Raw genomic sequence first — 14,554 nt, 5'->3', positions numbered from 1 at the left:
CACTTATCCAACACAAGTTTAATCGGTGAGAATTTACAGAAATCTTACCTTTGTACGAAATCAAAATACTTGAAGCTTCAGAGAAATTTTTTGACCGAGCTGCCGAAGAAGAAAACGTCCGGAATCGTCTGTGCTTTCTAGAATTCTAGTTGGCCAAACTCAAGGAGTAGGGAAACTACGTCATCATCAGCTTCCACCAAACAAAAGTAACACCAACGTGTAGAGGAGGAGGATACAAATATTTTTACCAGATTAAATTTTTTATTGGAGTTACGGATCATAAAAAATCAAAAGTAAAATTTTTGGTGTGGGTCACGGTTCCATGGAAACTCACGTTCTCTCCCTCTGTTCTTTTCTTTCTTTCGGTGGTGATGATAAGAATGAAATGAAGAATGATAATATGGAATAAAAGAAAGGCCAATTCTCCCATGCCTATAACTTGAATGCCGAAATTGCCTAAGTTACTCCTTATAGCAAGATTTAAAAGACACACTTAAAACCGTAACTCTTCTAAAAGCGTCACCTAATGGAAAAAAGTAAATTAGAAGATTTAAGAGAAGAAATAATTAAATTATCAAAATTAATAGATCAAAAATTAATGATTTTAACTAATGTTAATTGTAATGACACCGAATTCTTAAAATCAATACAAAATGATTTTTCTCAAAATCTTAATTTTACTATAAGTTTTATTGAAGGACTTCAAAAACCTGAAAAAACCTATTTTTCACACGGAATTTCTAAAAAATGTTACCATGGAAATGATTCCCCACATCTTTATCATACTTTTAACCCACAATTAAATTCTATAGTAGATATGCTTGAAGAAATATTAGTATCCATAAAATTTCAAAGAAATAAGGAAAAAGAGAATCCCAAAGAAGAAAAATTTCAAAATATAATCAACATAACAGATTTAAAAGTAAAACCACCATTGAAATTATGAATATTGAAGAAAAATTAGAAGAAGTTACAATGCTTTTTAAACAATTAAAAATGGCTCAAGAAAATAATATTATGGAACATGGTTTTCAAATAGAAGAAGAATTAGTAAATTCTGAAAATATAGAAAATAAAGAACACATTCTAGATTATTCAAGTGACGAAGAACCAGCAATTCCAATACAAGTAAAAAATGAAGCTGGAACATCTAGGGATAATCAATCTCAATTTAAATGGGAAACAGGTTTTGATAATTATGCTTTTAAAAAAGGGTTTATAAATAAAGATTCAAAATATACAAAAATACCATCAAAATACGTTCCTAAAATCCAGGAAATGGAAGGAGAAAGAATGCTCGATTTAGACTGTAAAACGAATGAAAAAGAAATTTTCGAAAACTGGTTGAATTCCTTCTTATTAGAAGCCTTTACTAATCCAAAACTTAATGAATTATCTGGAAGAGACATTTGGAATTACATAGGGTTTCATACTAAAGGAGCTATAAGAGATTATATGACATCAATAGAAAACCAAATAATAGAAGAATTAGCAACAAAAATAACAGCTTATGATAAGATATTATATATAATGATGATTCTATATAAAGAATTTTTTGGGAAAAATATTATAGATCATAAACAAGAAGTCTATAATAAAGAATATCAAGAAGCAAAAAACCATTTAGCTAACATTCACATATATGATCTATGTAATGTGGAGTCTTATATATGTGAATATAGAATACATTATTACAAATTAAAAGAGGTATTTTAGAAAAAGAAATAACAATAAAAACAAGAGACAAAAAAGTGATTATTGCCCAAATAAAAAAGAAAATTGTAAGTGTTGGTATTGCCAAGAAGAAGGACACTATGCAAATGAATGTCCGAAAAAGAAGGATAAAAAGGATCTTACTAAACAAATAGAAATTGCTAAGTCTTGTTTCATGGAACCTTTAGAAGAATCTGATGATAACTTAGACTATATTTTTGAATATGTCTCGGAAACAGACTCAGAGACTGAGTAATAATGCTACATTTATTACTATAAAAATAACAGAAAAATTTATAAATGCTTTCATAGATTCTGGAGCAACACAATGCTTTGCTAGTTCAAATATAAAACTTGATTGGAAAAAATTAAAGAAACCATTAAGAGTTAGAATAGCTGACAAATCAATACATAAAATTGATCAAAAAGCAGAGATGGTTGAAATTTTTATTCAAAATTATAGGTTCATTGTTCCATCTATATACATGTTAGATTCTGGAATGGATTTTATCATAGGAAATAACTTTTTAAAGCTATATCATCCATTCATTCAAGAACTAACATATATAGTTTTAAAAGCTCCACACGATTCTTCAATAAATCAAAAATCAAAACGTATAAAAATACCGACTACTACTATAGATAAGATCTTAAAATTTAAAATATTTTCTATATTAGAGATATGTTATTTAAATTTATACTTTCAAATAAATATCCCAAAAAATAATCTTGAAATAAAGATAGTATGCAAATTCAAAAGATTAAAGAATTATGTGAAAAACTTCCAGAACTTTATATTCCAGAAGAAAATGACTACTTAATAGTAGAAACAGATGCTTCAAACATAACCTGGTCAGGATGTCTAAAAGCTAAGAAAGCTATAAAAAGTTTGGAGCAAGGAAAAGAATCACTAGATTCTAAAAATTCCCCAAAGGAATTACTTTGCAGGTATATTTCAGGGACTTTTACTCCAACAGAACAGAGATATACCACTCATGAAAAGGAAACTCTAGCAGCAATTAAATCTCTTAAGAAATGGAAAATTGATTTACTACCCAGAGAATTTACATTAAGGACAGATTCAAGCTACCTAACAGGTTTCATACGATATAATTTAAAAGTTGATTATAATCATGGACGATTGGTAAGATGGCAATTATTTTTGTTACAATATCCAATAAAAATTGAATATATTAAGGGTGACAAAAATGTTATTGCAGATACATTAACAAGAGAATGGAGTTCGTCTACAACGCATTAGATCAGGAAATTCAGAAATACGAACAAGAACTCGAAAAATGCAAGCATTGTCAGCAAATAAGGACACAGATCCAATCCCTCAAGAAGGCCATCGAAGCAATGAAATCAACACAACAACCAAAACCATCAGAGCTCAGCCAACTAAGCGTGGTGGACAAATCAGGTGAAGAAAAAATTCCAGAAAATAAAACAATTGCTGAAATTATCAAAAAATCTACCCAAGATAAAAAATATTATGTAATTTATAATGGCCCCATGAAAGGAGTATATGATGCCTGGGAAAAAGCAGCACCATTTACACATCAATCAAGGATAATTCATAAAGGAGGGTTTTTAACACTGGAAGAAGCAAAGGAATCTTTCAGGGAATATGAAGCTCTTCATCCAGAGCAAACCCTAAAAAGAGCAGAAAAAGCTCCAATTCAAACCCAGAGAACAGGGATAATAAGAAACATTCCTACAAGGGCTGAAATCAAAGAAAAGAAAAGGGTCTGTAGATCAAATCTCAGAGAAACCCTTAATATAGTCCTGAACTGGACTGAAGAAAAAAGAGCAATTTTGGGATATTATCCTATTGCCAAAGAACAGCTAACAAAGCTGGTTATATTTCCAGATGCATCCCCATCGGACACCTATCAGTTTTTCCAGTATGGATTAATTGATACAATTTTAATTTTTAATGATCTAAAAATTATTAGTGAGTTTCCTGCAGGATTCGTTGATGCAGTAAAGAGATTTAAAAATATGATTGACAACGTAAATCCAAGGGATATATCCCTAAAATTTACGAACAGTCAACCTATTTTTAATGAAGAAGAAGAATGCTTGGTTCCAGCACACCAAGTAATATTCATGTCCGTCTTCCCAGGAAATTTTCAACCAATTGATCAAGTTCAAGATTTAACAATCTACAGTCATGAAGGAAGGCTAGCCAGCACACTAGCAAGGGTCTTCGAAAGAACTCAAAAGATAACAAGGGAATCTCACACAAGAATTAATTATAAAAGCAGAAATACTTTGCTTGTGTCTAGTAAAAGGAATGAAATTGAAGAAAGAGAGATGAGACTCTTAGTGGAATTTGAATCAGCATTCTACAACTTATCTGGACTCTTAGAAAAGCTCCCTGAAAGGATAAAGAGGAATCTCTGCTATTTGATAAAAGACAGAGAAGACCACAAGTGCCAGCTATGCGTCTCAGAGTTATCTGAAGAAAGCAATAATAAAACGGAATCAACCCACATGATAAAGGAAGAAGACAACGCATCTGAAGGTCACATAATGAAAGAGGAAGACAGCACATCTGAAGCATCTCTCAACATTATTGCATAGTGACGTAAGCGCTTAGGTCATAGAGCACCAACAATGTAGCTGGTGCAAGATAATAAACAATGACGTAAGCAATGACGTCATAAGAAGGGTAAGGATGGGAATTGTCCATCAGACCCAACCATTATAAATAGGTTGCTTAGGCAATTGTAGAAGGCATCAGACAATAGAAAGCAGAAGGCTAAGAGTACTCATATGCTAGGAGAGCAAGGAGGAAGCTGCCAAGGCGATTCTATAGTCTGAGGAAGAATTCCCTTAGGGGAAAAAAATAGTTCTAAACTCCCCTCTGGAGTTAGTATCTACAATCTCCCCTCTGGAGATAAAAACACCTCATGTAAAATATACTAAATAAAGGAAGTTTTTCTCCAGAAAGGTACATCTTCATCCTAGTCTTTCAATTATGAATTATTTAGAAAGTTTAGAATTAACAGAAGAATCTGATTATTATAGATTAACTGCTTTATTAGATAATGAAAAACAGGCTGTTCTAAAAACAGAATTAAATCTCAAATCAAATGAAAATTTTAATAAACAAAACCTATTAAAAGAAGTTTTTAATAGAAAAAATGTAATATACTATGGAAAAATTCAACTTGAAGCCCTTATAAAGATAAAATCCGCCAATGGAGAACTTGAAATAGCTCTGATAAATGATGAAGAATTGAGTAAACAGATTGAGAAAATTAAGGATCAACAAAAAGATCTAAAATCGGATGGATTCATATTAGTACTATACAAGTCTTAATCAAATCTACATATATGAAAGGAATTAATTCACCAATAAGCTTAGCAATCTGTGACAAAAGAATTACTGATGACCCAATAGATCAAATAATTGGAATTGTTCATGGAAACTTGGCAAACGTAAATGTTAAATTCAATGCCCATCTTGGATACGCCATACCTTTATCAACTAAAAATCTTGGAAGATCTATAAGTTTGGCTTATAAATTTCATAGAAAGAATTTAATGGAACAAGATGATGAACCATTTTCAATTACATATGCAATAAATTATGCTTTAACAAATAGCCATCATAGTATAATATTTAAAAATAGAGAAAGAATTTATGTTGATGAATTATTTCAGAAAATTGTAAAAAAAGAAATACCAAAATATAAAGCTATTGAAAACTCGGTTCTATTATTAAAAGAACCGTCAGGAAAATTAGTTTCATCGAATTTTCAAATAAGAGAATCTAAAATTAATAGCCCTTTAAGTTTATCTAAGTTAAAAATTAAAGAAGAAAATTCTAAAATAAAAGAACTAACAAAAAAGGTCGAAAAATTAAATGAAACCTTAAACACTAAATTATGACAATAAATAAAGAAGAAATATATATCACTTATCAAGATAAGAAACAAGAACTTTTTGAAAGAGAAAACCGTTTGAATTATTTACAGTTTTCTGAAATAAACCAAAGAGCATTTGAAGCTCTAAAAATAATATATGACAAGTTGAAAAGAGAAGTGGAAGAGCTAGAAAAATTAATGAATCTCTAGAAAATAGTGATGAATCGATGATAGAGTTTGCAGAAATTCTAAAATAAATAATGAAGCATATAAAGATTGAAAAACCAGAGAATAAAATAAAAAGAAAAAGGGCGGAAAAATTAAAAAGTAAAATAAAGGAGTATAAAAGGGAATTAAATAATCTTCAGATCGAAATTGATGACCTTATAATAAAAAGAATAGAAATAAGAATAAATATAAACAAGTTGAAATTAAACCTAAGAAATTTATAAATGCCTGGAAAACCATATTATGACTTAAATGAATTAAAGCTGCTGAAAGAAAAAATGGAAAATGAAGTCGATAAATTAAAAAGATATTTAGAAACAACAGAAAGTGTAGAAATAAAAGAAGTTCTTGAGGATTTGAGAAATTATATTAAAGAAAAAGACAAACAGATAAAAGATTTTATATATAATTCATGCAAAAAAGAATATTATAAATTAAAACAAGATTGAAAAACTATAAGGACTAGTAATAAATAATCATACAAAAGAAATAGTAAAAATGGTCAATACTTTAGATTATAAAAATTGCAAATTGTTTAATCGAAGTTTAAAAATTGGTATCAGAGCCAAGTTAACGATTTAGGGTAACACTTTCTCTTTAAGCAACACTTTTAGTGATACGCTTTTAAATCATAACAACCACAAAATAAAAGTGACATCCTTACTATTGCATTCCCCATTTAGTAAGTTAGGCAAGTGTATATAGGCACCATAGCACTCACCTAAAAGAAATGCATCACATTATGTTTATATATGTTTTTATATAAACGAGCCACGTTTCCATTTCTCTACCTTTGATTATATATACATATATATATTTATTTATACCTAGGGATATAAGTATAAAGCATGTTTCAATTTTTTATATATATAAATATATATGTAATGCATATGACTAAAGGCTTCGGCCACTTCTTCTTTTTCTTTTAAATAATAATAATAATAATAATAATAATAATAATAATAATAATAATAATTCTTTCATTTTTTTTAAAATATATTATTATAATAATAAAAATAATTTTAAAATCTTAATAGATTTTAAACTCAAAGTATCATAAAATTTAATTTAATTACTTTTAGAAAAATAATTTTCTTTAAATAAAATAATACATTACTATTTAATTTTTCAAAAATTCGGAGTGTTATATTTTTTGTGTGTAAAACTCCTATAAATATAGATATAATTTTTTGCTAGCTAAATACTGACAAAAAATGATAAATTTTGTTGGCTATGTAGCATTATTCATAATTAGATTAATCTCTACATACAAGTATTTTGTACTTACAAGCTTTACAAGTCTGAAGAGAATGAACCCCTAAACGCGCTGCTTATGTTACGGGCCTTGTTAACAAACTTTTAAATCAATTCAAATCAATTAACGCACAAATATATAACTTCCATTTTTCAAAAGATTTCGTTTCTTTTTTCGAATTTCTCGCTAAATTTGTTGGATCTCCTTCGTGCGTTCTCTCTTTGCTTCGTTTTTTTTCGATTTTCATGGTTTCTGAAATCAAGCTTTGAAATCGTTTTAAAGATAATGGAACTTAAGAAATACACCCAAACGATTACAGAAATACACCCAAACGGTTACAGAGATACATCCAAACAGTTACAGAAAAGATTACAAAAATACACCCAAACAGTTACAGAAATACACCCAAAAAATTACAAAAATACCCCCAAAGGATTTAAGAAATACACCTAAAACAGTGGGAGACAGTATATTTCTTCTTGAAATCTTTTAATGTTTTGCTGGTTAAGGATGAAGCACATGGCAGAGACAATCGAGAAGAAAAACCTAGAAGAACAGTAAAACAGTACCTTGAATAATGTTTCTTCGTTTTTTCTGGTGATTTTTTTATGGAGATTTGTATCTTTTCTTCTTGATTTCTTCTACTCTTCGCGAGGAGTTGGAACGTGTCTGCAGAATCGTAGTTTGTTTCGAATGTCTCTTGAATTTGCATTTTAATTGAGGAAGAAGAGGAAGAGTGAACGTGTTGTGGAAGGTGATTAAGGTGCGTGTTTTTTCTTGGACTTGGAGCAACTTGTATAGCTTGTAAGCCAAAAAAACTTGTACGTATAGTAGACCTCTTCGTAATTAAATAGGGAGTTAAAATCTGATAGGTGTTAGTTTCTTAAAAAATTGGAAAGTGGGTTTAATAAAATTAATGTAATTGATTTATTACATTTAAAAACTAGTTAAAAATTGCTAACTTATTAGTTAAATAACATATTTCTAATTTTACAATTCTTTTAAAAAATAATATTACAATAATAAATTTGTTTAAGATATTCCAGTACTTGTTTCCATATCAGCATGCATGCCATAATATGTCCCCTCTAGTTTATGTAAAAGGCAGAGGTCGTACGTCTTCATTGGCAACGATATAACTATTATGTTTCTCTTTTCTTAATATATAAAAATATAATATATACCCATTTGTTAAGAATTATGACAGATAAATGAATAAAATCATAATTGAATAAAAAAATAACTTGAGCAATAGAACACATTCACCATTTCGTTTTTTTACTACAACGTTAGATCACCATTTAGTTGACCTTATTTCTAATAAAGTATTTAGAAGAGATATAGAGATTAAGCAATATAAATTATAAGACAAAAACTAAAAGATAAAGACTAAATTAAATTTTTTGTATTATGTTTAGCGTGAAGTATTTAATATTCTATTTAGTGGGAATAGGTGCAGTGGTGAGGAGAAGGAGTAGTGATAGAATGGAGGTGAGGTTTGAGAAATGAGAATGGTAGAAAGTGTAGAATTAAAATTTGAAAATTTAGATTGATGATGGTATTTTTGAAAATAAATGTTAAAAAAAGTTTTTGTCCATTATTAGGGATTTCAGTCTCCTCTATCTCTACTTTTTGAGGTACTGAAAGAACTGAAATTTTGTATTATGAAACTGAAATCACTACAAAAATATGGGTGATTAGCTACCACAAAAAGAGTCGTAAAATAATCGCTAATTTGACACAAAATATAATTTGTGACGGATTAGCTACCGCCTAGCAACTAATTCTTTCCTCACTAATTACAAGTCGCAGATCAGTGAGGCAAACACAATAGTCGTTAATTCATCGGAAAGTTTTTTAGCTACCGAAAAGATAGTCGCAAATCCGTCACTAAAGTAAAAGCTAATTCCATAGAAGAAATAGACTAAAAGGTAGTCGCTAATTAGCAACAAACTCTACTGCAACAGAATCATCGCTAATTCCAAGCTAACTTCGTAGACAAAATGGAATGTTTAGTTGACGCTAATTAGCAAGGAATTTTCCGAACCTAATTCGTCACAAGTTGTCCGCTAATATGATCGTAAATCTGTCACATTTTGTAGCAAATCTATAACTAATCTTTGAAAATTCTTAATCAAATTTGTAGGAATTTTGTCGCTAAACCGAAGCTATTCTAAATGAGAAAGTGTAACACCCTAACTATCAAAGTTTACGCTTCCGGCTGCGCTACTCTGATAGCTTTGGTGTTACGACGACTCTAAAAGTATTTAATACTAAAATATGAGCCTGTTTAAAACTTTAAACCGTATAACCGCTCCAAAATACTTTTTGATAGGTAATATACATCCATACATGCAATACAACTTACAAAACTCACAAAGAATACATACATACATATATATATATATATATATATATATATATATATATAGTTTTACAAGCATTAACTAATACAATTCCTATCCCTCTTACAGAATGTATAAAGATAAAGGCGAGGGAACAATAAATAATAACTAAAGCAATACAAAACATCACAACAACAATAACTAGGTAAACTCTTCGTGACTTCTGCGTCCATATCCTAAAAAGGGAAATTTGTAGGGGGATGAGAACATCATCCTCGAAAGGGTTCTCAGTAGAGGGTTTTTGAGAATTACTATAATAGGATACGTGAAGGTAAACCGTTATAGTGATTAATAATAGTCTTATGCATCTTTCCGAAACCAAAGGTTTAATATCAAAATCTAAAATCCTCTCTGAAAGAGAAAGCTATTAATTCCTCAATAAAATAAACCAAAAGCCTTTTTGAAAGTTTTCCTTACACAGTATGAATGACCAAGCTGTTCCACGCATAGGTTCATTAAGTCTATGTTAAACCAATTTAGTTTTTCATACTTTTCTAAGCCAAAAATACAAACCAAACACGGCCTTCGGCCCATCTCATGATCAGTCACGGTCCTAGGCCCAAATAAATCAATCCACAACCAATCCATCACAATCCAACAAAGTTTTAGTCGCAAACACAAGTAGGAAAGCTCAAGCACAAACAAGCAGTTACATCAAGTAGAACAATTAACAGTTGAACACAATTAATCACATAGGCAAACCAAGTACAATATGCACACCCACACACAATGTCACATAGATGCATATGATGAATGCCTGTTCTAGTGGCTGATGAGTCTCATCTGTTGGTTATAAAGCCAACCCGACAAGTCCTGGTAGCTAACCATTGGACTGTCCCTCTGTCGTGCATCCCCAACTCGAGTTATTCACAATCATAATTATAATCACACAACACCCACACTGGTGTTTATCCACGGGGGCGAGCTCATCCGGAACTTTCACAGTGTCCGGCCACACTTACGACATAAGGTCAGCAGAGTATCGAGTCTCAACCTGGAGCACGTGGTGGCTAGCCACTGCTTCTACCCAGGGAAACTCGTATCTCAGATAATTGGAAGGGCAACAATCACTTTATCAACTCAATAATCATCCATATTCATACTCAGCCATCCGGCTCATAAGATATTCCACGATCAGCCATAATTCATTATCATATACGGTCATTCTGGCTCATAACATATTCCATTTCCACTCTCCAACATCATAAAACTCATAAAATCATCATTCAAGCCATAAATCACTTTTCTCAAATCACTTTTCTTTGAAATCAAACTCGCTTCATCCCAGCCTTAACTTCAAAAATACACATTTCTCAAATCACTTCAAACTTATAAGCCATCTTTCTCAAAAGAAATTTTCTCCTTCAAAACAAGTCACATTTCCACAACATCCTTCTAAAACTTCCAAACAATTCAGCAACTAGGCCAAATTAAAATCTCTTTTGAAAGATCAAAAAATCAGTCATCCTAAAACTGAATTCGGTAATAGAAATTTCTCAGCAGAGTCTTAATACTTTAGGGAAGGACAACCTATCTCAATTTCTTAAAATATTCATTGAAACTCTTAAAATCATAGATTCTTGGTTTAATTAAAAAGAAACATAACTTATTATAAAACCGAATCATATAAAGTCACAAGTCCCAATCCAATCCAAAACCAATTCACTTGAAATGGAACCAATCCATTTAAATCAAAACCACTTTCAGGTTCCTTCTTAAAACCAATTCTCTGACTTCCTCCAAAATGTCACAAACGCAATTATTCAATCAAAAGTCCAATTTCCTTTAAAATCACTAAAAGCTCCTTTGGACAAAATCCTTAGGTATAACTGAAAGCATAAGCCCTTTTTATATTTAAAATCAATATTAGAACATAGTACTTTTCTTCAGTGATTCAAAATGGTAAAGTAATTCCTTTCTAATTAAATCGAAATCAAGACATATAGTTTTCTTAAATAAATTAAACTCGAAAACATAACTATTTTCTTAATAAATCAAATTATACAATTTCTCAAATCCAAGCCTTTCTAAATAACTTTTCAGACAAAGTCTAAGATTTTTATAGAAATTTTGGCAGCACCTCCCCCAAAACTTGGACTTTGCCACCCTTTTCGAGTCCCAACCAAAGCATTCCACAATCCTTTTCAACGATTCAAAACCCAAAATCAGTTCAAAATCAAGCTGGATCCAAAAGTGCATTTCCATTTTCATATTTCAAGAAAACCAAATTAAACTCAAATCAATTTCCAACGGATTAAACTTTATTTCAAAGCTTTAAAGAAGCAACTTTAAAGAAACATTTCAAAACCGTCCGTTTCACAAAACCAAATAATGATCGAACCAACCAAGCATTCATATTCATCCAAGACAATCAACATTACATAAGACTTATTTCAATCACTCAAAGATACATTTTTACCACATAATATCCATATATAATAATTCCAATTTATAAAATATGCTTTTCTAAAAAGGCCCCTACCTCGACACATTGAAACCATAACCCAAGCGTGTCAACTGAACTCTTTTCGCTTAGCCCAAAATCTGCGGCAACCGAAGCCTCAGCTCCGCTTGCTTTCACAATAGCAGAAACAGCCTCAATCGCTACATGTACGCTCGGTTACTAATTCCTAACACATTAATATCGCAAAGACTTTAATAGATATAACAAGACATTAACGCGAAGGTTTTCAAAACGTAAAATACTTACTGTCATACAAAAACAAAATAGTGACGGCCTCTGAACCGGTTTGGCGGCAGCCCCAGCATCCACCTCAAGTGGCCGTGGCAACCCGACTCCGGCGACGGTGACTGAAACCAACATGTAGCGACAATAAAACTCCCGGAATCTCAAAAGAAACGAAAACCAAACTCAAAACCCTTACCGACAGTGGATCTCGACGGCGGCAGAGGCATTTTTCGGCGGCAGAGGCTCGACCACCCACCTCCAGGAGCGGCGACGGAGCAGGTGACTGTAGCTGGACGCGGCGGTGGTGGCAGCTTCTGATGGCGACAGGAGCTCCGGAGGCGTCGCAGGTGGCTTACCCCTTTCTCTCGTCGCGTCATCTCTCTCTCTCCTCAGACTTCTCCGGCGATAGCGGCTCGAATGGCAGCGACAACGATGGCTGGAAGCAGCTCTTCCGACGGCGATGGTTGAGGCTCAACGCCAATGGCAGAGCGGTGAGGACGAGCTCCTCTAGCTCGCGTGCGGTAGCTGCTCCCTCGAACCCTCCTTCTCGGCGCTGCTGTCTCTCTCTTCGCAATCGGCAGTGGCAATGATGAGCTTCGACGGTGAGGCGTGGCATGGTGGCGGCGGCGCAGTGGCATCGACAGAGCACGAAGAACTGGAGAACAATCGCCGGTGACTCTGCACAGCGTGGCGGCGGCGAGCTCCCTCCCCCCCATGCCGGCGAACTCTTTTCCTTCTTCTCCCTCAATTTCGTTTTCCTTATTTCCTTTTTGTTTCGCTGTGTCTGTCTTAGGTTTGTTTGTGGGTGTGTGTTTGTCCGTGGGGTGTGGGGGTGAGTGTGAGAGAGATGAGTATAGTGTTAGGGTTTGGGCTGGTGTGCGATAGTTTAGGTATTTTTATTAAAATAGGGTTAGTAGTGTAATTTCATAAAATAATTAGAAAAATAAAATAATAATAAAAAAACAAGTTAAATATAAGATTTCTATCTTTAAAATACCTTCCAATTACCATTTGTAAATTATTTTCATTCAAATGCTAATTTAAAAATTAGAGATAAGTAGATCAACTCTCTTTTATTTATAAAATAAAGTTAAAAATCTAATTTTTAAAACCAAGCATATAAAATATTCACCATTTTTCAATTATAAGAACTATAAGTAATAAATAGGAATTTACTCAATATATATATAAAAATTTCTAAAAATATAATCTTAATTAAATATAATAGATCATAAATGAATAACTTTTCAAAAATCCGGGGTCTTACAAAAAGTAGAGTTATGAAGTAGTCGCTAATTTGCTAGGAAATAATATGTATTTAATTAGTTGAACTACTATCACAAATGTCATCGCAAATTCTTTTTAACCTAGTACAAATCAATAAGTATCTCACACTACAAGAAAAATTGAATTGTGTCACGCTTTTAGCATGCCAAAAATGCAAAAAAATGTAGCGACGGAATAGTGACAATAATATCCCTCACTACTTCACTTTTTTTCGATTGAACCCCTAAGTGACTGATTTGCTAGAACATTGTCACTCGCTAATTAATTAATTTGTGATAAATTAGAAAGGAAATTTTTCTCACTCTTTTTTTAGCTACAAAAATCAATTTGCGAGAAATAAACTTACTCGTAAATCTCTCGCTAATCAGTCGCTTTTCTCAAGTTCGGATATTTTATGACCGTTTATTAATTTTGTCGTTAGTGCGTCACTAATTCCTCACAAGTTAGTGACAGATTGTGACAAAAAATATTTCTCGCAAAAATCCATCGCTAATTTGTCAAATTCTTGTAGTGAATTTTAGTTCCAATCTTTAACCATCAAACACAATATTGAGTACTAATCTTTCAATTTCAATTTCAGTCTCTTAAAACAAACACTACCTAAAAGATCATTTCAAATAAACTATTATTTTGTATCCATGAAAATTTAGAACGTTGATAAATCTACTAAAAAAATAAAACTAACATTTTACTCAAGAAAAATAAACTCTAGTGAACAAAATTATTTGTACCCTAAAATATTATCCAAAATTTTTATATTATCCTTTTTTAATTATCAATTTTTTACTGAATTTTTACATCTAGACCATCAAATATTGAAAAACCATCAACAAAAAATCTACACCTTAACACATAAAAGCCAACCTATAAAAGATATATCTCAAATAACATAACACACTCCTTAACCAATAACCAAAATAACTCATCAATTCAATATCATAGACAATAACAATAATAAGTAAACAACATTCTCGAATTATTAATTACATCATTTAAAGTCTATTAACTAACTAGCATCACAACTACAATGAAATAATCACTCTTCAGACATACATTTACCATCTTCATCCTCTCCTATATTTGTTTCTCCACCTTCTAG

The sequence above is a fragment of the Arachis hypogaea genome, chromosome 14 (assembly GCF_003086295.3).
Source record: "Arachis hypogaea cultivar Tifrunner chromosome 14, arahy.Tifrunner.gnm2.J5K5, whole genome shotgun sequence".
NCBI lineage: Eukaryota > Viridiplantae > Streptophyta > Magnoliopsida > Fabales > Fabaceae > Arachis > Arachis hypogaea.
The sequence above is the reverse complement of the archived record's forward strand: the minus strand, read 5'-3'. Positions refer to the sequence as shown.